Consider the following 25384-nt stretch of genomic DNA (forward strand, 5'->3'; position numbering starts at 1 on the left):
AATGGATCCTGGAAACTATCGCCCCATAAGCCTGACTAGCTTGGTCTGCAAAGCTATGGAAAGGATCATCATGGACCTCATAAATAAAGATATTGGGGACCTACAAACACTGGATCCTACCCAGTTCGGCTTTGTTAAGGGCAGATCCTGCCTCTTAAACCTGGTTGATTTCTTTGAATCAATCACCAAGGCCATTGACGAGGGGAAGGTGGTCCACACAGCCTACCTGGACCTCGCAAAAGCCTTTGATACAATACCCCACTCGGGCATTATAGATAAGCTCACCAGCTTAAATATAAACCCCTATGTCACTAGATGGATTGCAAACTGGCTCAAGGACAGAACCCACATGGTTAGAATTGCTGGAGCCATGTCAGACTCCAAACCAGTTACAAGTGGTGTCCCACAAGGCTCAGTCCTGGGACCTCTCATGTTCGGTATATATTTCTTGGAGGTACAGGCCAACATGGAAGGACTGTGGCTGACCAAGTTCGCAGATGACTGTAAACTGGGCGCCATAATCGACTCTCCAGCCGACGCAAGCATCCTCCAAAAGGGCCTCATAGAAACAGACAACTGGTGCCAGAGCCATGGCCTCAAGCTAAATGCCAAAAAGTGTATAGTCATCCCCTTTGGCAAAAACAAAGTGCCCACAAATTACCACATAGGTGGTAATCCATTAAGTACAGAAGAAGTAATTAGGGACCTGGGTACCCAAGTTGATAGCAATCTCTCATTTGACAACCACGTGGAAAAAGTGGTTAGAAAAACATTTTATATAGCCCACCTAATCATGAAGGGATTCACATCTAGATCAGGGGAGGTCATCGTGCCTCTTTACTCATCCCTCATCAGGCCCATAATTGAGTACAATGCCCCTTTTGCGATGTACCTTACGAGACACCTGCAGCAACTGGAAAGACCCCAAAAGTACCTCACCAAGAGGATCAAAGGGCTCAAACAGATGCCATATGCTGCCCGGTTAAAGAAACTCCAGCTCTACTCAGTGGCATACCGCCTGTTCAGAGGCGATCTGTGCCTGACGTATAAAGCCATGTCCAACCCGGAATTAATGGACATGCTGCACCTCAGAAAATCCAAATCCCATCGTGCTACGTGCTCGAGAGACTTGAAACTCAGCACTGAAATAAATAGGACATGCTGGAGGGACAGATTCATAACCCAGAGGCTCCCTTCACTCTGGAATAAAATCCCAGTCCAGGTTAGGCAGAGTCCCTCATTGACTCTCTTCAAGAGGAATCTTGATGAGTGGATGGGAGATCGTAGGTTTACCCCGGGTATCACTTCTGTGCACTGTTAGACAGAGGCTCAGTATACTAACCTCGAAAAAGGGTATAGCAAAATAAATTTAAAATGGGTGGCGAAAGCCAAACACATTCTGGCTAGGCTTATAAATGCCCTAGGGCAGATAGCCTAGTATGAACATATGAACATTATAATTTAAACAATCAGTATCAGATAGTTTAGAAACTACAGTTGCAGCTTTATCATGGAGTAAGAGGGTCAGGAACTGTACCCAAAGCCCTTGGTCAACATTATACTGTTTGCATACCCTCTCAAACATATGAATGAAACTATCAAAATTATCCCCCTCTGTAAATTGTGGAAGAAATGTACTGACCTTTGTTGCTTCCAGGGTTCGGTTACTCCCTTCACCATTACCTCCATGACTCTGGTGAAGAGTCATCATCTCCTTTTCATGTTGCCTCTGCTTCTCCTTCTCCTCGGCTTCAAGGCATCACAGTTTCTCATTTTCCTCAGCCTTCTGACGTTGCAGTTTCTCATTTTCCTCAGTCTCTCTGCTGCCTCTTTCCAAACACTTGGTGTCTATCTAAAGTCTCTTTAATTCCAGATGGATTTTAAGTTGTTGTGGAAAGGTTGAGCTGTCCATTTTCTGAGTTGTACATCTCCAAAGCCAGTCTGATTGTCCTCCTGGTTGGTATTCTGGTATGTAGCTGTGACTTAAGTTTCAGTCATTTTTTTCCTTAGGTTGGCATGCACCAGTCCTTTAGCCTGGCGCATCTCAGCCATCTGACTCCTTGTCAGCTTGCCCTACTTCTCTGCTGACATGCTTGGCTGCTCTTCCTGACCTAAGCTAACAAAAAAATAAAACAGTTGTGATATGAACTCTGAATGTTCACTGTGTGGCTGATTGAGACACCTTCAGTGACCACTGTACACAGGCTACAGAAATTCAATGTCCACACCACTGCAAGCCAATTAATATGTGATGTGGCTAACACACCACTGTCAGTCAGTTAATATGTTATGTGGATATCCCACCACTGCCACCAATTATTATGTGACGCCCCTGCACTGGCCCAGTAATCAAGGAGCCTCAGTTCTCACCACTGGCAGCAGTGAGGGGCATACACAATCAGAGAGTGACAAGTTCACACACAGTGAAGTACAGTTTCCCTTAAGAGCACACAGACATCACAGTCAGTCTGGGGTTGGTTTCTTCCTCTTGCTCCAGATCCCCAATAAGACTCTCCACTGGCACAGCTATAGAATTGAGTCCTTAGCCAAGTTTCTACCAGTAGTGCATCTTGTCCCTGCCCAAGTAGCTGACACACACACACACACACTTTGAGATTTGATTTATACACAGGCACATGGGAAAGGCTGGCACAGGTTTACTAGCTAAGCCCCCTTCTGCCCAGACCATAAGGTAGTTATCACTGCCACCAGAACCCCTTATCAGCTTCTTTAAGGCCCTTCCCAAAGGGTGACCAATCGTACTGTGTGATATTAGTATAAATCCAAATGGTAAGTGTGACCCAGACTTGCAAGGCTGTTTAGGAGGGGCCTGTACAGTGTCACCAAGTTACATATACAAGTACTCTAAGCACTTAAATATGTCTAACAAATATCAGCCACAAAGATATGTTTAGATATATTTAGTAATAAATAGTAAAAGAGCAAGACAATACTCAATCAACACAGTAACTGCATAGTTCAGAATCACAGGAAATATTTTTAAAACAGCATTGCAGGACAGTCTCAAATACAGAAAACATCTAAACTAATCTTTACTATATTCCTATCTATATCTAAGAGAGATACTATGCCCTAAGTCTTCAGACAACACACAGGCAAAAGTGCTAAATGGATGTTTCTAGGTCCAAGACAAGATACAAAATGCCTTGTCACATATTACTGCTGGGTTAGCCTGGATGACATCACTCTTTGTCACCTGGCTTCATTTCCCAGGCTGATAGAAACTTAACAGAATTTAACATTTCTGTGTGAAAAATACATACCTCTCAGATGTTTGCTCAGAACTAGTAATTGCTTCTCTAGAAGACATGAAAAAGAAACTTCTAGCTCTAGACATCCTGTCTCCTTGCTGTATTAACTAACTTTTATAGCACGTCTTAAAGCACTTATTTCAACTTATTTTCTTGAAGTTTTGTAAGTTAAATTTTCAGTGTCCCAGCAGGGTATACTGTGGTTACATTCTTGCAGCTCATTACATAACATACAGTTATACATATAGTTCTGTATAAATCATATCAATATTCACAAATGACATAGAACAGTTCTGTACAAATCATATCAATATTCACAAATGACGTAGAATTATTTACAAAATTCCAGATAGCTGGGTTGGCAGTGTCATAGGTACACTGTTATTTTGAAACTTATTCTTACTCATTAGCATATCCTTTACACTACCATTGGTGGTTTGTTCCTTTTTATTCATGTTATCTTTTTTTCTTCTCCTTCATTTTCTTTAAAATGTATACGTAAAAAAATCTTTTATTTACAGTCTTAATAATTTTTCTGTTTGTAGACTTCCAGTGTGGTTGACACGCCTACCGGGTTTAAAAAGTGCATCACCTGTGGACATAAAATCCTTAACTCGGCTGCCCACAGGGAATGTGCATACTGCTTGGGATCCGCTTGTTTGGATATGGATTGCTCTAGTCTGGGTTCAGTTCCAGAGCCCTTACTGATCGTAGAAACAAGCTAGTGTTTAATGGCCTTCTCTCTTCTTTTTCTTCTGCTTCCGTAGCTGAGGCTTAAACCCCTTCTAAGAAACTGGACAAGGGAAAGCAAGACTCTGCTTCTGAGGATAAAGAGTTGCATAAGAAGTTGCCAGACTGCATTTTCTCATTGGCCCCTTCATCAGGACCTCCAGCTAAGCTGTCAAAAAAGTTGGATCTGATTTGGTTCTAAATGTAAATCACCTCTGATCCAAACTTCTGCGCTCCTAACTGATCCGGTCTCATCTTGGATCCCTTCACCCTTCTTGGCAGGATCCCCCTGTAAGCATTCAAGTCCGCCATCCTCCACATTTTCTGTTAAGTCTTCCAGAAGCTTTTCTGAAGATGATGTAGATAGGATGGTGAGAAAATTTTGGATCCATGAACCGACCTTTGTCAACTACCCCCTTAGTCTCTCCTTCTCCATTCTCACCGATTGTTTAGGGCCCGCTGATTCAAGACCCCTGGGGATGTCCTCATCAGATCTGAAGATGGTCTGTTCTTTGACTCTGATAACTTCCCAGAGTCATCCAGCCCTGAGTCTTTCAGAGCTGGAGGAAACTCTTGAGCTAAGTGTCGTCGCCAGATCCAGGGTGTTGGAATGGACTCTGAAGCTTTTGTAGCCATCTCTTCCCCCTGTACAACTCTGGTCTGACTCCCTCCTTGCGTGGAGTGCTTTTCGTGTTGCAGGAGCGAACATTTCAGAAATTATCGTCTCCTTTGCCATCGACTTCTGTTTATCCCAGGCATTCTGTTTTTGAGGTTGTGAAGAGGGCTTTCTCCTTATTTAGAGAAAGGACAAACCTGCCCTCCTCAGACCAGACAACTTTACCTCCTTTGGTTCTCTGCTGTGGGCTTTGTTCATCCATTCCCCTGCGACAGCCAAACCAATCAGGGTTCCAGTCGGTCCCTCAGGACATCCTCATCTCTTCTAATACTTCTCTAGACCACCCCATTGAGGAAGTCCCACAGAAGAGGAGATGTTTAAGGAGATTCCCCTCGGGAGTCTGTTACTGAGGACACCAATTTCAATGAAGGGGAAGGGCCCCCCCAGATCTCCACCTGAAGACGTCTCCTTTGAGGACATTCAATAGATCCTAAATGAAAAGGTAGTTGGTCCCCCAATACCCCCTCTGTGTTCTTGGAGGCTTTTGGGTCTGGCCCATCTACTTCTTGGATGACTCCTCAAGCTGATGAACTCCTAGATCTTGTTTCTCGCCAGGCGTGAAAGGTGCTGGATACTGTGGAGCTGATGACTAAAGGACCTAAGACAAGTTTAGCTCCTCCTAAGGACAGGGCACACTGGAGCAAGAGGGTCCCGGTTGATGCCATGGTTGTGCCGGCAGCCACCAAAAAGATTTTGCAGAGCAGAGCTCTTCTGTCTTTCCTCCTAATAGGGAGCCCAGGGCTTTGGGCAGATTTGGTAAGCGCCTGTATGCTACAGCGATCTTTGCACTCCATTCACTGAATTACCTGGCTGATTTTACACGATTACAAAGAGATTTGACCAAAGAGCTTTCCAAATCTCTTTCTGGGTCCATATCTGCCAAGGACCAAAATAGTACCTTTGCAATAGATTTCTAATGTGTCCATGAAGGTGATTTCCCATGCTGCAGAAGGTGCATTAAGGTGGCGATTTCAAGCATAGCCATTGGGTGACATGCCTGGATGTGACTGTGATTTTGCTGAGCCCTTTAAGTCTTTGTTAATCAATACTCCCTTTGATGGATCCTCCTTATTTGGCCCCAAAGTAAATGCTCTCCAGATGTGAGCAAGAGGGAATGTTCCCATCTGCCATGGGAGTACATTTTTCTACTCCTTGGAGAACTTTCTCAAGGATCAATAAGGAGGTAGAAAAATGTGGTTTTGCAAATCCCAGGGTCCATTTCAAGACTCATGTGGAGATGGTTTCCCCAGAAGCAGAGGGGGAAACTCACATGGAAGATGCCTCCCATGCAGCAGAGTTTGCCCACAGAACTAGGGCTTCTGAGATTCTTTCTCAGAAAAGCTCTTTCAGTGCTCCTGACGGGAGGCTGACTGTTGCCGTCTGGAGGCAGTCAGGGAACGTTTGTCTGTGCTCCACACAGCCTTGGAAATCTGTAATAAAAGATTCATGGGTGCAAGTAATTTTATCCAGGGGTTATATCATACCATTTTCTGAAATTCAAACTATAACAATGAAAATAATTCCTGATGTTCCACCCAATCAGACGAAAGCAATAGCAATTAGAAATAGAAAATCTGAAAAAAAGTCATCCAGGAGGTCCCCCCAGACCAGACAGGATCTGGGACTTTTTTGAGATTCTTCATGGTGGCAGAAAAGACAGGGGACTTGAGACCAGTCATGGATCTCAGCAAAATAAATCAGTTTGTGCAATATTCAAGGTTCCAGATGGTCACAATTCAGTCCATTTTGCCTCAGCTGCGAAAGAACATTTGGATGTGCTATACAGATCTTCAGGATACGTACTATCACATCAAGATGAACAGGTGCTCCAGAAGATATCTGCGCTTCAGGCTGGGAGCCAGTCATTACCAGTTCTGCCCTTTGGTCTCACCACAGCCCTAGGGTGTTCACCAAATGTAGGGCATTGTTAGCAGCTCACTTGAGACTGCTAGGATTCCAAGTGTTTCCATACGTAGACGACTTGCTCCTGTCAACCCCAACCAGATATTGACTCCTACAAGCAAGTTAATACTTGCTCTAGTTGTGCATCCATCAAGGCATCACATTCAGTTACAACAAATCATAACTCACACCTACACAGAGTCTGGAGTTCATAGGTGCTCATCAGAACATAATAACTCAGATAGCTCAAATAGCTTCTCTTCCTTCTGCTCAAATTCAAGCACTAAGATCCCAGGTCAGAAAAGTAGTGCAAAATTCTTCTCTTCCAGCATGACTCATTTTGCAGACCTTGGGATCCATGGCAGCTGCTGTCATCCTCATTCCTCTGGCCAGGTTTCACACGCAAATACTTCAGTGGACCCTGTCAAACCCAATGGTCCATCCTTCAGCATCCTTTAGCCACTCCAGTCAAGATCACACTAGCATGCAAAAGGTATCTTCTTTGGTGGATTCATTTGAACAAACTCTCTGAAGGTTGTCCATTTGTTCTTCCCCTGCCCATGGTGACCATGGCCACCTCCCATCTGGGCTTAGGGGGGCACTACTTGGGAAGTATGTGGTCCCCCGAAGAGACAGATACATATCAATGTTCTGGAAATGAGAGCATTTGTCCTAGTATTACAGGCCTTTCAAGATGTTCTACTGTCTGGGACAATTGCTGTTCAAATGGACAATATGTCAGCTGTCTTATACATCAACAAACGGGGAGGAACCATGTCCTATCTACTCTGTCGAGAAGCAATGACAGTGTGGCAATGGATGATCTCTTCTGGTCACTTTCTTATAGCAATGCACATTCCAGGGAAAACTAAACGGGTCCAGTCTGATTGCCTCATGAGTGGTGGCTCAATGTTTAAGTAGCAGAGAGAATTTTCCATCGGGGGTGACCTATTCACTTCTCCCCTAAACAACATGTGTATCAAATTCTTTGCTCTGATCCCTCCAATGAGGGAGCCACCGAGAGATGCTGTAGTACACGATTGGTCCTCTGGTCTCCTTCATGCTTACCCACCGTTACCTCTCCTTCCTAAATTTCTACAGAAAGCATTCCAGTTGAAGAGCACAGTTATCCACATTGCTGTCTTTTATCTAGTCAGGGCTGTTCCCCTTCCTTTGGCCTCACATTCTATATCTGCCCTGGATACTGAATCCAACTCTAGACCTCCTGTCTTTCCCATCAGGGAAGATTCACCCGAACATTGCAGGCTTCAAATTGACCGTATGGTTTCTCCAATTCCAATGATGGCTAGGCATTCCAGGCTTTCCTTCCCAGTTTAAAAAATCCTAGTCTCATTTCATAAACCTTCGACTAGGAAGATTTACAAAAAGTAAATGGAAAAGGTTTTCTTTTTGGGCTCATCAGAGAGCGTTAGATCCTTTTACTCCGTCACTTTTTGCTAGTCTAGATTTTCTTGCCTTGATATTTAAGGTGGGGCAAGTTTGTCAACTAAAGTTCAGTTAGCAACCAACTCCAGCTATCACATTGGAGATGATGCTTCTCCTTTAGTATCGTGTAAATTATGTAAGGCTTTTCTTAAGGCTACCTTTTTGCTTAGACCTCCAATAAAGAAGCCTACTCCACCTTGGGACCTTACTATGGTTTTGCAAACTTTAGTACATTCTCCCTTTGAACAATCAGCTAAAATAGGTCTCAAGTTTCTTTCCTGGAAAACTGTCTTTCTGGTGGCTTATACTTATGCAGGATGAGTATCTGAATTCCAAGCACGATCTTCCAAACCACCATATTGGATTTTTGACAAAGACAGTTACTTTACGCACAACCCTTTCCTTTTTACCAAAAGTTGTTTCTGAAGCCAACATCAAGCCAAGTGATCAGTTTGCCAGTTTTCTTCCCCAGTTTTGAAAATAAGAAGGGGGATACACCCTTCATTTTCTAGACATACATAGACAACTTTGTTTTTGCCTTCACAGGACCAAGGAATTCAGGAAAACTGATCAATTAGTCTCCTTCACTAATAATAGAGTGGAAAACCATTTTTAAAAACTACACTAGCTAAATGGATAACAGATTCTCTCTCTTATGTTTATTTTTTGAGAGGCATAAAATTACCAAGACAACCAAAGGCGCATTCAGCCAGGTCAATGTCTTACATCAGTTGCATTTTGGGCTAGAGCATCCATTGATAATACCTGCTCAACTGCCACATGGTCCAATACCCATACTTTTATTGCTCATTACAAATTGAACATTATCTCCAGAAATAGAGCTGCTTTTGGTTCTGTGGTTCCACATGAAGGTCACTTAAGGCTGCGGACTCTGTCCCATTCGTTGAGGAACGAATGAAAATAACATCAGATAAATAAGTTATGTACCCACCGTAATATTCCATCTGTGGTGTCCATTTTCAATCTTCCTCAACTTCCCTCCTTCCTTCCCCCTGTCCTTGTCTTTGGGAGAGACCTAATGGAATTATTGATAGGAACCATAGTTCCTGTTTGAAATCCCGATCTTTCAGGTATTACTTTTCTGTTATAGTATTGTTATTGTATTTTCTGGTAATAATACATACAATAGCAGCAAACGATGTATGAGGTACTGCAGTGGTCAGGGGTATTGTGGGTAAGGGAGGAGCTTGAGAGTTGGATCCTAGGATCTACAGAAGGTGGCAGAGTCTGAATCCGAACTCATTTGTTGAGTAAGAATGAAACTGGATAACACAGATGGAACGTTATGGTGAGTACATAGCTTCTTTTTTTACATTTTTTTTTTTTTTTTGCTTTATAAAGTTTTACTTGCTAGATCTGTACTTACTTTCGGCTATTTTTATGATTTAGAATTAAAATGTTTTGATTTACACTTTAGTGGGAGTAGAGGTGAATAGTCTTTTCTGTGCTTCATGCACAGGTGAAAGCTGCTCTCTCTAAAGCTAAAAACACAGCATCAATGGGACCGGATGGTGTCCCCGGCTGTGTGCTACAAAAACTAAATGAGGAATTAAACCCGCACATAAGGCAGCTGCTTAATCTCTGCCTTACCACAGGATACGTGCCCAAGGAGTGGCGTACGGCAACTGTGGTCCCACTCCACAAAGGCGGTGCCTCTACGGACCCTGGTAATTACCGCCCCATAAGCTTAACAAGTCTAGTCTGCAAAGCTATGGAGAGGATCATAATGGAGCTCTTAAATAAAGATATAGGGGACTTGCAGACATGACTTAGTTTGGCTTCGTCAAGGGCAGATCATGCCTTTTGAACTTGGTCGACTTCTTCGAAACAGTCACCAAGGCCATTGATGAGGGAAAGGCAGTCCATACAGCCTACCTTGACCTTGCAAAGGCTTTCGACACAATACCCCACTCGGGTATTGTAGAAAAACTTACCAGCTTAAATGTAAACCCATATGTCACAAGATGGGTTGCAAACTGGCTTAAGGACAGAACCCACAGGGTTAGAGTTGCTGGCGCTATGTCAGACTCCAAGCCGGTCACAAGTGGTGTCCCACAGGGCTCGGTCCTTGGCCCCTATTGTTCGGCATCTACTTCTCAGAAGTACAGGCCAACATGGGAGGACTTTGGCTGACAAAGTTTGCAGGCGACTGCAAACTGGGCCATAGTGGAAAGTGCATCGGACACGGATATCCTTCAGAAGGGACTCACGGAAACAGATAGCTGGTGCCAGAGCCATGGCCTGAAGTTAAACGCCAAAAAATGTATAGTCATACCCTTCGGGAAAAACAAGGTAACCCCAAGCTACCATATAGGTGGCAATCCACTAAGCACAGAAGAGGTTATCTGGGACCTGGGGACCCAGGTTGACAGTGGCCTTTCTTTTGACACTCACGTTGCTAAAGTGGTTAGAAAGACCTTCTACATTGCCCACGTGATCATGAAGGGATTCACATCCAGATCTAGTGAGGTCATTGTTCCCCTGTACTCTTCACTTATCAGACCATTGATCGAGTACAATGCCCCATTCAGGATGTATCTCACCCGACATCTGCAGCAATTGGAGAGACCCCAAAAGTTCCTCACCAAAAGGATAAAGGGACTCCAAAATCTGTCATATGCTGCCAGATTGAAGAAACTCCAGCTCTATTCAGTCGCATACCGTCTGCTCAGAGGTGACATGTGCCTGACATACAAGGCCATGTCCAACCCGGAATTAATGGACATGCTCCACCTCCAAAAAACCAAAATCCCCAAAACCACTAGAGCAAGCGACTTAAACCTTAGCACGGATATAAATAGGACGTGCTGGAGGGATAGATTTATCACTCAGAGACTCCCTATGCTGTGGAATAAAATCCCGGTCCATGTGAGGCAGAGCACCTTGCTGGCTCTGTTCAAGAGAAATCTTGACCTGTGGATGGGAGATCGTAGGTTTACCCCGGGAATCATCTCTATGTCACTGCTGGACAGAGGCACAACAAACTAATGGGTACAGTATTTTTTCATATAAGGGGTGGCGTAAGCCACAAAACTTTGGGCTAGGCTTATAAATGCCTTAGGGCAGATAGCCTAGTATAAACCTATGAACCTATAATACTTAAAGAACTTTAGAATGTGCTCATCTGCTATTGGCCAGAGGGCTGTTTGAATTTTAATTTCTCTGCTTGTATAAGTTACTTGTGTCTCCGTGATGATGCCCATCATGCAGCAGCAGTCAGCAGTGCCTTTGTATAGATGCAGGTACATAGGTTTTGTAGAGAAGGTTAAGGATGTTTGGGTTATCTGCTTTGCAGGTAGCCCTCAGTCGGCATGATTATCAAAGTCTTGGGTCTTGCGTCGGTTGCTGTCTCATCTTCCATGACGTCAGGTTTTCACGGGTATAAAGCATGCAGCCGACGCTATTACATCAGTCTTTCTTGCCAGTGCCCGAAGCAGAAGCAATTCGCAAGTGCCTGTCGGCCGACTCCTGAAATTTTCATTTTCGAGTTTCAGAACCGAAGTCTTCAAAAAAGCTAAGTACCCAGTTGGGGATCCTTTTTCTTGCTGTAAAACCGATGTCAGTAAAAGTTAACAATTGTATTACTTGTGGAAAGTAAATACCTCATAAAGATTTTTATTCGTACTGCATTCTTTGCTTAGGCCCAGACCACAGCGTCCCTCGCTGTCAGTTTTGTGCCTTATTCAATCCTCGAACTATTTTGTCATCGGTTCATTTTTGCATCAAACTATTTCAGTACTCGGTTCAATTATCCAGAAGTGGCTACGGTAATCCATCCGACTACTGACATTCCGAAAAAACATAAAGATAAAGACAGACCGCATTGGTCCAAAGCTGCCGACGACGCTTCCGTTAAGCTAGTCGCCAGTTCGCCGGTACTCAGTGAGACGCTTTTGCAGCCCCTGATACCCGCTACTTCAGATTCGCAGGCCTCTACTGAGACCCATCGGCCGCGAGATGCTTCTTCGACTGTGGAACCTGCGGATGTCTCTACCTTGGATGGGTCCGGAGCCGCTGTGCAGGCACCGGCTTCTAAGGGTGTATTCAGGCTTACTGACTTGCATATCAAACTGACGCTATCTTCTTCTTCAAGGCCAAAAACTTCCACGCCTAGAAAACCGACGCCCAGACCACATGGTCAGGCCCATATGCCTAAAAAACAAATAAGAATGGCTGAAGACCTTATTACTTTAATCAGGGGAAGCCAGCCTTCACCCTCGAAGAGACCTACAACTGATTTTCCTTCTGATTCTTCTGATCAGGATTCTAAAATTTCTGTTGCTTCTGATGACCAGGATTTGCTCTTATCTACCTATGAGGATTCTGATGCAGAGGAATCCATTTCCTCTGCTTCCCCTCCAGAAGATTTCTCTTTTGGTGAAACTTTGCATACTCTTAGGGAGCATTTCCGCTGGGAAAGTCAAGATTACTCTGACTCCAAAAAGAGGCATAGGGAATTCTTACTCCTGCCTCAACACAGACCTTTAGCTATCCCTCCTGAACTGGACATTGTAGATGATGCCTTCTTGGAATCTAGCCTAGCCCCAGACACTTTACCTCCGGCTCCCAGGAAATCTGACAGGTATTACAGAGTACCTGACTCTGAGAAGTTCCTCTTTAAGAATCCTACTGCGGATCCAGAGACCATTTCACAGGGACCCAAAGGCATTAAGGCTACTACTGTCAAAAACCCTACCCTCTCTGATAGAGATTTCAGGGCCCTGGACAGATGGGGTAAGAAGGTATACACTTCTGCTGCTTTGGCCATTAGGGCCTTAAACTACCAGTTTCATATGTTAAAGTATCAGCAGCATATTATTGGATTACTTAAACAGAAAATTATATTGATTCCTGACTGTGCTGAAAATAAAGAATTACAGGATTTACATTCTGCTGAACAAGTTGGTAAACATACTTTGCAATGTGGTTTTGACTCCTTATAGGCATTTTGCAGGGCTGCTGTCACTGGGTCTTTACTTAGAAGGCATGCTTGGCTTAAGGAGCAAACTTTGCCAGATCATGTTAAAGCTAAATTACTGGATGCTCCCTTAAACCAAGACCGCCTGTTTGGCAACAAAGCAGAAGTACTTAAAAAGATGAAGGAAAAAGCTAAATCTATGCAAACTGTTAAAGATTTCCTGCAAGTACAGCCTCCCATATTTAGTAGACATTGGCCTTCTAAGAATTGGTCCCTTCCTGTCTCTTCCAGGCCTTCTCAGTCCAAACCCAGGACCAGCAGACCACCCAGGATTCAGTCTCAAGGTACTTACAGGACTAAGCAGTGGGGGGCTCCCACTTCCAAAGCTGGAAGTAGTAAGACACCCCCCTATGGTAAACTGTCACAATGACTTAACCTTGCACCTTCCAAGCCCTGCTCATCTGACTGCTCCTTTAGGGGGAAAGATTGCCCTTCATGCAAAAAACTGGGAACTCATTACCCAAGAGAAATGGGTTTTAAATATAGTTTCCCAAGGATACAGATTCCACTTCCACACGTTATCAACCCAAAACGGTTGGCCGGGCCTACCCCCAAATCAGTGGGCAGAGGCTTAACAGCAGGTTCTCTCTCTTCTAAGTATCAAGGCTATTCAGCCTATCCCAGAAGAGGAATGGGGACAAGGTTTTTACTCAAGACTTTCCTGGTACCCAGAAAAGACAACTCCTGGCGTCCTATCCTGAACCTGTCTATCCTAAATACCTTTTTGGTAATCCCAAAATTCAAAATGCTAACTCTTCATCAGCTGCTTCCCATGCTAGGCAAAAATGCCTGGTTGGCAACACTGGATTTAAAGGAAGCTTACCTGAACATCCCAATAAGGGAATCTTGCAGAAAATACCTACGCTTCAGAGCAGGCCACATGCACTCTCAGTTCTTTGCACTGCCCTTTGGCTTATCTACTCCACCCAAGGTATTCACAAAAGTGCCTGGCTCCAGTCATTGCATTCTGCAGGCAAAGAAATATTCAAAAATACCCATACCTGGACGATTGTCTAATTCAGGCAGGAAGCCAGGACATACTATAAAATCATCTGGCATTTGTAAAAAAAACTGCTAACCTCACTGGGGTACACCATAAACGAAAAGAAATCACACCTAGTACCCTGCCAACAAATGGTATTCCTGGGAGCAAGCTTGAATACAACTTCCCAGATGGCCTACCTCACGCTAGAGAAACAAGTTTATTTGACAGCCTACTTCAAACTATTGGCCGCAAAGACCCAGCTATCTGCAAGGAAAATACTGCAAGCCCTGGGTTTCATGGCCTCTTGCATTCTACTAATTCCATATGCAATACTGCATATGAGCAAACTACAGTGGTATCTAAAAAGCTTATGGTGCCACCATTCTCAGGACCTGGATCAATGATTTCTATCATTCCTTGTATAAAGACAGAGTTCCTTTGGTGGGCAGAGGCCTGCAACCACAACAAGGGATTGCCATTCACTCTACCCCCTGCCATCCAAACCCTAACAACATACGCATCAGACTATGCATGGGGGCTCACTTGGCAGGGCAGTGCATTCAGGGCAAATGGAACCTGAGTCAAATGCGCCTGCATATCAGTCGAAAAGAAATGTTAGCTGTACATAATTCTCTGACAGCCTTCAAGGACCACATTCTTCCAGGACAATTATTGGTAAAGACAGACAACACCACTGTTATGTGGTACATAAACAAGCAGGGGGGAACTCACTCATACCCTCTTTGCAGACCAACCATGGCTCTGTGGAACACAGCCTTGAGCTACCAAGTGCACCTACAAGCTCTATTCCTGCCAGACAAGCTAAATACACTGGCAGATTAGCTAAGCAGAAATATCATGGACCCACACAAGTGGAAAATGGAACCTAAGATATTCAGCATTTTGAGAAACAAATGGGGGAGCCCAGAGATGGACCTGTTTGCCTCCCCTCAGAACTACCAATTGGACAAATTCTGCACAAGGACTCCCCACAGACAAGCTTGGAAAGTGGGTGCCCTGTCCTTCACCTGGGACAACCTCTCAGTTTATGCCTTTCCTCCTCTACCTCTCCTCTCGAAAGTTCTACTAAAGATCAAACAGGACAAACCAAGGACAATACTCATTGCACCAGACTGGCCACGCCAACACTGGTATCCCCTCTTGTGCAGTAATTCACTGCTGGAACCATGGCACCTGCCTCAGATCCCTTCCCTGCTGTCCCAGCAGGAGGGCCAGATTCTGCACCCCCAGCTTCAAACCCTGAACCTTGCAGCCTGGCTAGTTACCTGAGCTCTGCAATACCCATCCCTCAGTAAGCACATGCTGGATGTCATTCTGGAGGCAAGGAGGCCTAGTACTAGAAAATCCTATGCTGAAAAGTGGAAAAGATACTGTTCCTGAGCCAAACTCAGGGGATGGGCACAACAGTGCCCAGCTTACCGCGTATTTTTCAATACTTAACGGAGATGCTTCACAAGGGCCTTTCCTTCTTGTCTATTAAAATTCATGCCTCAGCCATTTCAGCTCATTGTAATACTGAGCCACCCCTCTTCTCTCACCCCTCGCTGAAGCATTTCCTCAGAGGGGCCAACAATTTAAGACCACCCAGGAGAGCCCCTACCTCAGCCTGGGACCTTAAGTTTGTATTGGAAAAGCTCACTCTATCTCCTTTTGAGCCAGCTGCAACTGCAGAGTTGAAATTCCTTTCTGAGAAAATAGCCTTCCTTCTAGCCATCACTTCAGCAAGAAGAGTGTCTGAATTACAGGCCCTCATGGCAGTGGAGCCCTTCATCTTCCACGCAGACAGGGTGTCCCTCAGGACCAATCTTTCCTTTATGCCCAAGGTGGTATCCAGTGTGGCACTTAATCAGTCCATTCATATTCCAACCTTCTTTTCTAATCCACAGAACAAAGGAGAATGAGTACTGCACTCTTTGGACGTGCACAGGCAACTTAGATTTTATTTGGACAGGACTAAGCCTCTCAGGAAAACAGAACAGCTGCTAGATGCCTTTGCTGCAGGAGCAGAGGGGAAGACCATTTCAAAGCAAACCATTTCTAAATGGATAGGCCATTGCATTCATTTCTGCTATAAGGACCATGGAAAACCTTCCCCACAGGGGATAAGATCTCATTCCACCAGGGCTGCATCTACTTCAACAGCATTTCTCAGAGGTGTTCCTACCAGGGACATCCTAGAAGCTGCTACCTGGAGTTCTGTTCATACTGTCACCAAGCATTACCACTTGCCTGTTTTTTTTTAATCCAGAGCTGGTTTTGCCACTGCAGTCTTGCAGGGCCTAATAACTGATCCTAATTGCCTTCTCCCTTCCTTAGCTTTGGGAATCTACCCAAATGTGATGACTGCAACAGTGAAACACGAAGAACATCGTACAGTTGTGTACACGTACGATAAATGTAGATGTCCGAATGCATTCACTGTTGCTGTCCTGGTTACCCTCCCTCCGGCCCCCTGACTTCTATTGACTATACCTCTCTTCTTATTTACTATATTTAAGCTTTCTGGTGTATTTGCTTTTTGTTGGAGGTGTAACCTTGTATATAATTGCTTCTCATTATGGGGGCACTTGACATCTGGGACAAGAAAAACTGATGTAATGGCGTCGGCTGCATGCTTTATACCCCTGACTACCTGACATCATGAAAGATGAGACAGCAACTGATGCAGGACCCATGACTTTGATAATCAGGCTGACTGAGGGCTACCTGCAAGCAGATAACCCAAATGTAATGACTGCAACACTGAATAAACTGGAACATCTACATTTATGGTAAGTGTACACAACTGTACTTTCTATCTTCAAATTTCCTTGAGTGTTTAGTACTCTGCAGTTGCACAGCAATCTCCTGGTTTGTGTGTAGAGTAGTATTTCTGTTTGTGTTTAGACTTCAGTTAACATTTTTACTCCAATATCATGCCAGTAAAACAGTCCTAAGCCCTATTGGTGCCACTCCTGAAGCCCACATTAATTAACATCTGGAAGCTTGGATTTGCACTTTCCAACTTTCTCTGCAGTCAGCCTAGTGGAAATGGGCATTCTGAGACAGTATAGTAGTTATTGCATGTTTTCCAGAAACCATTAATGCTTAAACTGTCTGGTGCAATGTGTGAAATATGTAGGTATATAATATCATTGGCGGTAAGGTTCTTGTACAGCTGCTACAAATACAGAACTGGTTGTTAGTAACACAGAACACTACACTGTACCATAGACCCACACAGGCTGAGGCTGTTAAAAGTAATCTACGAAAACCACAAAAGCCTCCCAAATGCAACTGTAGTAAAAGCTAATCTCAGCAGCCTTACAGACACTCATGTCAAGCAGCATCCACCACGAAAAATGTATCCGTAGCTCACAGTGTCTCAATTTTTTAAACCCATAAGGCAAACATCCATTCAACCCATCATCCTAATCATTGGAAATTCCATTGTGAGATATTCTGATGCCACACTTATCAGGCCTTGCAAGGAGAGGGTCACAGTCACTTGCTTATTGGGGACAGGATTTAGTACAAAACAGGCATGCACTCAAATCCATGCACAACAGTCCACATAGTTCGCAGTCATAGTACAGGTGGGAGTAAATGACCTGGAGACATATCTCCCTGGACATTATAAAGAGATATAATGTAACTCTCAGAATATATGGTTGAGGTGGTTATGAACCTAGCCCTGAGCAGCATTTTGCCTTCACTTAGAATGGTGACACAGTATGAACAAAAATTATTGTTTTCAACAACTGGCTTAGCTTCTGGTGTCATTCAAATAGATTACAGTGTATATCAGCCTGGGAAGAGATGGTAGACCATTCTAACTGCGTTACCAGGGATGGCCGGCCCCTGTCCTCCCCAAGGCTTTCATACAGTGGCAAAAACCTTATCCATCCCCATAAGCAAAGGCATTTTCCAAATCTTCCAGCATTACAAAACAGAATTAGGATAACCTTAAGGCATTGCTGCTCAGTGCAAGGAGTATTGACAAAAACGTCCTCCTCTTACAGGTGTTCTTTGCTCTAGAATCCATTGATATATATGTCCTTCTATTCTCATGTTGCAGTATTCATAACAGTGGGGAGGTTGTTCCCTGCAGCACCGGACGTCCGTGCATTATACCAAAGTCTTTGGGTAAGGGGTATGTGCGACATTGCATGTCAGAGCCATAAACCTACGTCGTCTATATATGTGATGTCTGCACGTACCCAACCCAGAACTTTTCTGCCGCTATGATCTACAGATGTCTGATTCCCAGCTCGTGGAATCCGGTTGTTTGTTTGCTTTTGGCTGTCCGCATTCAAGCTAAGTACTCTTTTGGAATTTTTGGTTATATCTTTTTTTCTTGTACTACAGATGTACTTGTCAGCTAGGAAGGGAAAGTGTGCTTGTGGAAGGCAGATTCCACACAAGGACACGCACGACAACTGTTCATTTTGCTTAGGGGCAGGCCACGACTACAAGTCTTATGATGTCTGTCAGTCTTTTGTTTCCAAAACTTTGAGAAGCCATCTGGCTGCTTTAAATGTATGCCCAGAAAATCAAAGACTCCGATGTTTGGCATTGGGTATGGAGGGTGGGGTAGGTACTTCCAAGGAGCCGCCTCGGAACAAGGCTAAAAAAGTTAGTCCCGATGCCCATGCTACACCTTAGTAGTCTGGTGAGACTCACGAGGCGAATGATAGCCCAGGGTCTCATCAGGCATTATGAAGACCTGGTTCAAGGCTATTGTTAGGCCTAGCACATGTTCAGGCCCACTGCATCAGCTGAAGGAACTAAAGGCATTAGTGTCTGTATATTAATAAAATAGTAACTAACTGTATGACTTCCTGTGTGTCCCTCTTGGCGCATTACTTCTTCCTGACTAATACAGAATCCCTAAGATTTTAGCCAAACATCATTCTCCTAGGGGATTTCAGCTACCCTTCCATTAACTAGGAGACTTTACATCCCCAGTATGTATGTCCAGTGATTTTTGGACTTCATAAATTCTTACTAGTCTAGCTAGTCCCCACACTAACCAGAGGTAACAACACCTTGTTTTTTACCAGTATGGGGGACCTGTGTTCCCTACCAGTTTGTAACTTCCTTCCTTTTCGCATCAAGCCATAAATCATTCACATTCACCATAACACTAAAGCCGGAAACATCCTCCAGTAACTCAGTGTTCAGAGATTATGCTAAAGCTAATCTACTAAAACTGAATTATGACCTACGACCTTGATGATTCTTCTGCAAATGTGGAATCTTTCAGATTCAAAAATTCTATGCATGTATAAGTGGCTGCATAGATGTATTTGTCCACTTCCAAAGTAAATACAATGCCAAATACATCTGTAAACGGACTCTACGGTAAAAGGGAAAAACTTGTTGCATGTAAAAACAAATATAGCGCTCCAAATATTAAAAACTCTCTCTTGCTAAACTTAACAGGGAACCCAGTTCCTGAGCAAATCAATCACAGCCAGATACTACGTAAAATAGCATTCTTCAACTATGTTAGAAACCTCAGAAACAATACTCAAAACCACAGAGAGCTAATACTAAGCAACATTCCACCCTCTTACTCAGAGGACATAGCCATTCTACTGGCAAATAAATTTAGCTCCAACTTCACCTCCCCATCTATCCTGTTGGTCCCAAAACACATACCAGCATCCAAGCCCCCACCTATCTCCCACCCTGCAATTCCCTAGAAGCTATTCCTCAAAGCACTATCCAAAGCTAAGAACGCTGCTTCCCTGAGGCAAGATAACCTTCCAGGCTGCCTATGATCAGCCTGAGACAGGATCTCTGAAACACCCTACAATGGCTATTTAATATCCACCTCTAAATGTGTTTTATGACTGCAACAGTCATTTCCGTGTACAAAAGTGGGGCATCAAATCCTCTGCAGTTTTAGACGAATAAGCCCAGCCAGTCTCATCTGTAAGACTATGGAAAAGACCATTATGGAATTATTAAACAAGGACATAAGTAACCTACAAACTCTTGACCCTTGATAGTTTGATTTCATCAAGGGCAGATCCTGACCACTTAATCTGGTCGACTTAATCAGTGGATGAGGGAGAGCTGGTGCACATCACATATCTAGACCTCAAAAAATATTCAGCACCATTCCATACTCTCAGCTGTAGTTGGTAAACTCACCCAGCTAAATGTAAATCCATATGTAACTAGTTGGATAGCAAACTGGCTCGCAAAGAGAACCCAGGTAATTAGGGTGGTGGGCTGTACTTCCTCCAAAAGACCTGTCACAAGTAGTGTACGTCAGGGTTCTGTCCTTGGGCCCTCCTGATTGGGTTTTATTTCTAGGATTTGAAAGATAATGTTAAGAGCTTATGGCTGACCAAGTCTGTAGATTACTGCAACCTTGGTGCCATCATAAACTCTCCCAAATTCACCGAGATCTTTCAGGAAGGCCTTATCCAAACAAATGGTGATAAAACCATGGCTTGAACACCAGAACATGTATATAGTATCCCTTGGCAAGCATGGTGTCGCCTGTAACTATCACTTTGACAACACACCCCTGAAAATTGATCCACTAGTTATGAACCCATGTTGATAATGAGTTGTCCTTCGATCATCATGTATCCACTGGTGTAAAAAAGTCCACTTTCATTGCACAGCTTATTAACAAATGTATGTTGTCCAAGTCCAGGGAGGTGATTATTCCGTTGTATTCTACACTTATTAGGCCAGTCATTAAGGATATGCCCCTTTCATTATGTATCTTTTCAAACACTTGGCACAACTTGAACGTCTACAATGGTTTCACACCAAGAAGATAAAAGGCATTCATCACAAAAGCGACAGTGACTGTCTCAAAGTCTAGTCATTCGTATTATACAGACTACCGAGGGGCAATCTCTGGCTGACTTTTTGAGCCTCTGTCAATCACATCCTTTCAGACTTCTGTACCATGTGTAAGTCCAGTAGTGGAAGAAATACCCACTTGAGGGATCTTAATCCCTTCTACAACTTACGTAGAACATGCTGGAGGGATAGACATGTTTCAAAGAGATTACCACTTCTCTGGAATAGTCTTCTTCTCCACATACAGCAAATTGTGTCTCTAACTCTATTAAGGATTAATCTGGATGTGGCTGGAAAACTATAAGTTCACCACCCCAGGATTGGCACCGTTGTCCATTATGGATATAGGTAACATGTAAATGTCTGCCCAGCTCTGGTTCTTGTTATGTATGCACAAAGGGCTCTTGGTTGAAACACAGAGGGCTCTGGGCTAATTGTACTTAAAATAGTAGTGTCTTGGGAATACATGGCTAGATGTCTGAAGAACCTCATGATCAACAGCCTAGTAAGTACGTATGGACCTATGTGACCAAGCTGTCTGAGTTTTGTAGAATAACCATTTTACATGTGCCTTCTCATTTTCTTTCCCTGATGACAGTCCGCTTCTGTGTGATAGATCCTGTTCCTGTGTCCTCCCAAAGGGAATGGAAGTACCCCCCCCCCCAAATTCCCAGAGCAAGAGCCAACTGATGGAAGCCATCATCTAGTCAGGCATAGAGGTTGTTAGTGTCCTGCCTGACCTTGTTGCACCTGCCTGCCTGTAATGGTTTAGGAATGCCGTTGCACCACAGTACTGAGGGTTTTGCTTTACCCTGTTCCTGACCACAGTTTCTTCAGTTCATGAAAGGACCCTAGTTATCCTCAGGTTGGAGAACTACCTGACATCCATGCCCATTAGCCTTGTGCCACATACATGCGTGGAGGATATGGATGTCTGTGGATTGCCTGTGCCCACTGCTAGCATCTGATCTGTGTACCTATGTCACCTTGAGGTTCCATTTGTGCTTCCCAGCTATGCATGCATGCTTTAGCATGTGTACAGTGGAAGCTGCTTTCACCTTCTTGGCAGTGACATGCACTTAAGTCTGCTGCTGAGTACTATGGGTGTTGGTAAAACAGCTAGCAAACTACAATTTATCTCTTGGATGGATGATCTCTTGTTGGCCAGTTGATTCCTTCCTCCCCTGCCTGGCTGTTCCAGTGTGCCTGAGCCTCTACTCAAAGTCTGTTTGTCTGTGTCTTATCAAGGCCTTTTACTTTCAGTTCTAGAGTCGTGCCTATTTCTTACTTGCTGCTTTTTTTCTCCCAAATGCCATCCTTAACATTTAAAACCTTTCTTTATTCCCTTCTCTCTTTCACTCATAACCATATCCTCTGCTGTCCTCCATACTAATACTTGTATTTCATCTGCAATTTCCTATCTCCCTCTACCCTGACCTTCACTGTCATAGTCGTATTACCACTTCAGCTTTGCACCTGTTAATATATTGGTTATGCTTGACTCTCCAGCCTGTATGTATTCAACTTCACCTTTAACTTTAATTGTATTGTTCTTGTACAGTGCAGATAGCCAAGTGGGCATCTATTTTTTTCCTATTTATTTCTGTATGGCTATTATCCATTGGCCTACATGCGGGATGTCCATATGTATCACTGTACATAAACTTTGCTTCTAATTCTGTAAAAAGTGTTGAAGGTTTGACTGTATGAAATGTTTAATTTCATGTTTAATTTTTAATATGCCTTTCTTATTTGTTGAGTCTGTAGCTTCTTTTTATTATTCATTACGTTTCTTGTATATCATTTGGTCCCCTCAACACTCCCATTTTCTTCATGTAAATTATTACCTTATTTCTTATTTACTCGACTGTATTATTTTTCTATTAATTTATAATAACAGTTTAATAGAATATTACTCTGCAATTTTAACTGTTTCCTTATCTGCATCACACTATTCTTGATAAACATTCACTGTATCTTGAACTGCTAATTCTTTCAGGGTCTAATAAAAATGCTGGCTGGGATACATAGATGGTATCTGTAGTCATACATGGTGGTGCACACTCCAAACCACATGCCAGAACTTTGCACACTACAGATAAGATTAAAATAGCCGGTACGGCAATACAGAGATTATCATAACCCCTGCAGAAGGATGACATGCAAATATGTGAATCATTCCATATTTTTAATTATCAGACAAGCTAATGCTCTTGTCATAAATGATTCCATCTTGAGATGCACAGATGTTCCGCTCACTAATCTGAGCAAGGCGAGCATCACGCTCAGCTTCTTATCAGGGTCCGGGATCCACCAGATCACATATGTACCTGGACCATTGAACTATAAGTACCAGTACGACTGTCATTACAGTGACCTAAAGTTAAAATGTCTTGGTTTACACTTTAGTAGGATTAGAGAAATGTATTGTGTTTGTGACTATAAAGTACCTGAAACATATCTCTCTGGACTATATGAGAAAGGACATGAGGAATCTCTCAGGCTTTTTATCCCAGGCAGGTATGAGCCTAGCATTGAGCAGCAATCTACCTTCTCCAAAGATGATGCTATACTATGAGCAGAAGATAGCTGACTTTACAATTGGCTTAGTTTTCAACATCATTCAAAGGGGGTACAGAATTTGTCAGCTTTTAGGATGTGGTTCACAGACCATGTTGTTTTGCCTAGGATGGTCTATACCTGTCCCTGTAGGCTTTCGAATATTGGCTAAAATTTTGTCCAGCTCCATCATGCCTTTTTTTAGGAAATGCCATCCTGATAAACCTTCCAACATAGCAAAACCAGCCCCGGAAAACCTGAAGGTATTGCTGCTGATTGCCATGAGTCTAAACAAAAAACTCAACTCCCAAGCTCTCCTCACCCTAGAGAACATAGACATCTGTGTAGTTACAGAGACAATGTTTAAAGCCTCAGAGAGCATCTTAGCAATGCAAGTCTGTAATGCCTTCCAAGCATTTAAATCGGCTACTGCACAGAAAGGAGTAAAAGATGCAGATAGCCAAATATTCATCCAAAACAGTCACACCTCAGAGTTTGTCAAGTAATTTGACTCAATTGACCTTCATATCCAACTCACTGTAAGCAAAGAAACCCATACCATATCTTTGCAAGCTACGGGTCCCTCTGTATGACCCCGGATACCCATACCACATACCTGAACATACTGCAGTCACTCTGCATTGAACCTAAACTATATTCTTGGTGATTTCAACTAACCCACTCTAAACTGGGAAAAGTACATATCTTCCTGTACATAGGCCCAGACTTTCTTGGACTTTTAACACAAATGCTTTGGATCAGTTAGTCCATAAACCCACTGGGGGTGCTATCATCCTTGACCTGATTCTCGTTAACAGGAGGAAGCTTTGCACCCTCCCATGTGTAGTGTCCTCATTTGTCAAGTCAGACCATAAAGCTCTCCCCTTTCAAAATTAAACTAATACCTGTGACCCCATCTAACCCTTGAATGTTTAGGATTTATTCCAAAACAAACCTCTCCTAAGTGATAACCTGGCAAATTTTTAAACCTCCATCCCCCAGCTGCATGAACTCCACTACCTATGTGAAAAATGTTCACAGAAACCTTATATCTTCATTTAAACAACCACATTGAGGTGGCTGTGCACACCTAGAATAAGTAATGGACTAACTCCAACAACAAGCCACCCTGGTGGAATCCCAATATCAACAAGTTATGTAACAAAAGGAAGGAAACTATGGTTAAAACAAAAATGTGAAATGCCCAGCAAGGCAGTAAATCCCTCATCAATCTAAATAAGCAACTTGGGAGTCTTATCAAGTCCTCCAAAGCCAAACTGGAGGTAAAGATAGCATTACAGGCAAAAGACAACCACAGGGCCTTCTTCAACTATGTCCACATGTCCACAGCCTCAAAGGTAATACGCATATTGTGCAGAACTAAGTGTAAACAGTACCATCTATATGGCATTGGAAGATAGAGCAGACCTGCTGGCTGATAAATGTAACTCAGATCTCATCCTGCTACTCCCCCCAGTTCACTTCACCTCCCAAGAGATACCCTTGACCATACTTGCCCCTGGCTATCACTAATAAACAGGTCCTCAATGCATTGCCCAAGGCAAAAAAAAAGTGCATCTAAGGGCCCTGATAATATCCTGGGATGCCTCCTTAATGTCATGAAACATGACCAATGGAGTTCTCCAAGATTGTTGTTCAACCTTAGACTTCAAACTTGCTTTGTGTGTAGTGATTGGAGGACTGCAACAGTTATCACTCTTCAGAAGGGCAAGGCCATCCACTGATACGTTAATTGCAGACCTGTAAGTCTGAGTGGTCTTATATGCAAAGATATAGGAAATCTTCAGACACTGACTGCAACATGGTTTGGTTTCATCAAGGGCAAATTGTGCTTGTTCAACCGGGTGGTCTTTTTGAGAAAGTCACCATAGCTACGGATGAGGGCAAAATGGTACACGTGGCCTGCCTTGATCTAGCCAAAACATTTACACAATAAAGTCACTGCAGCACAGGTGCCAGTATGA

General features: G+C 43.4%; 1 protein-coding gene and 1 pseudogene across 1 annotated transcript in view; both read left to right on the top strand.

Moving 5' to 3' along the window:
* Nucleotides 1-25384, top strand: part of ANKLE2 (ankyrin repeat and LEM domain containing 2) — a gene marked incomplete in the record, with an annotated part of 2117323 nt that overhangs the window by 1206308 nt on the left and 885631 nt on the right.
* On the top strand, nt 22897-23030 carry LOC122793833 (annotated as a pseudogene).

This window comes from Protopterus annectens, chromosome 2.part0 (assembly GCF_019279795.1).
Source record: "Protopterus annectens isolate FY-2018-M chromosome 2.part0, PAN1.0, whole genome shotgun sequence".
NCBI classification, from domain to species: domain Eukaryota; kingdom Metazoa; phylum Chordata; order Ceratodontiformes; family Protopteridae; genus Protopterus; species Protopterus annectens.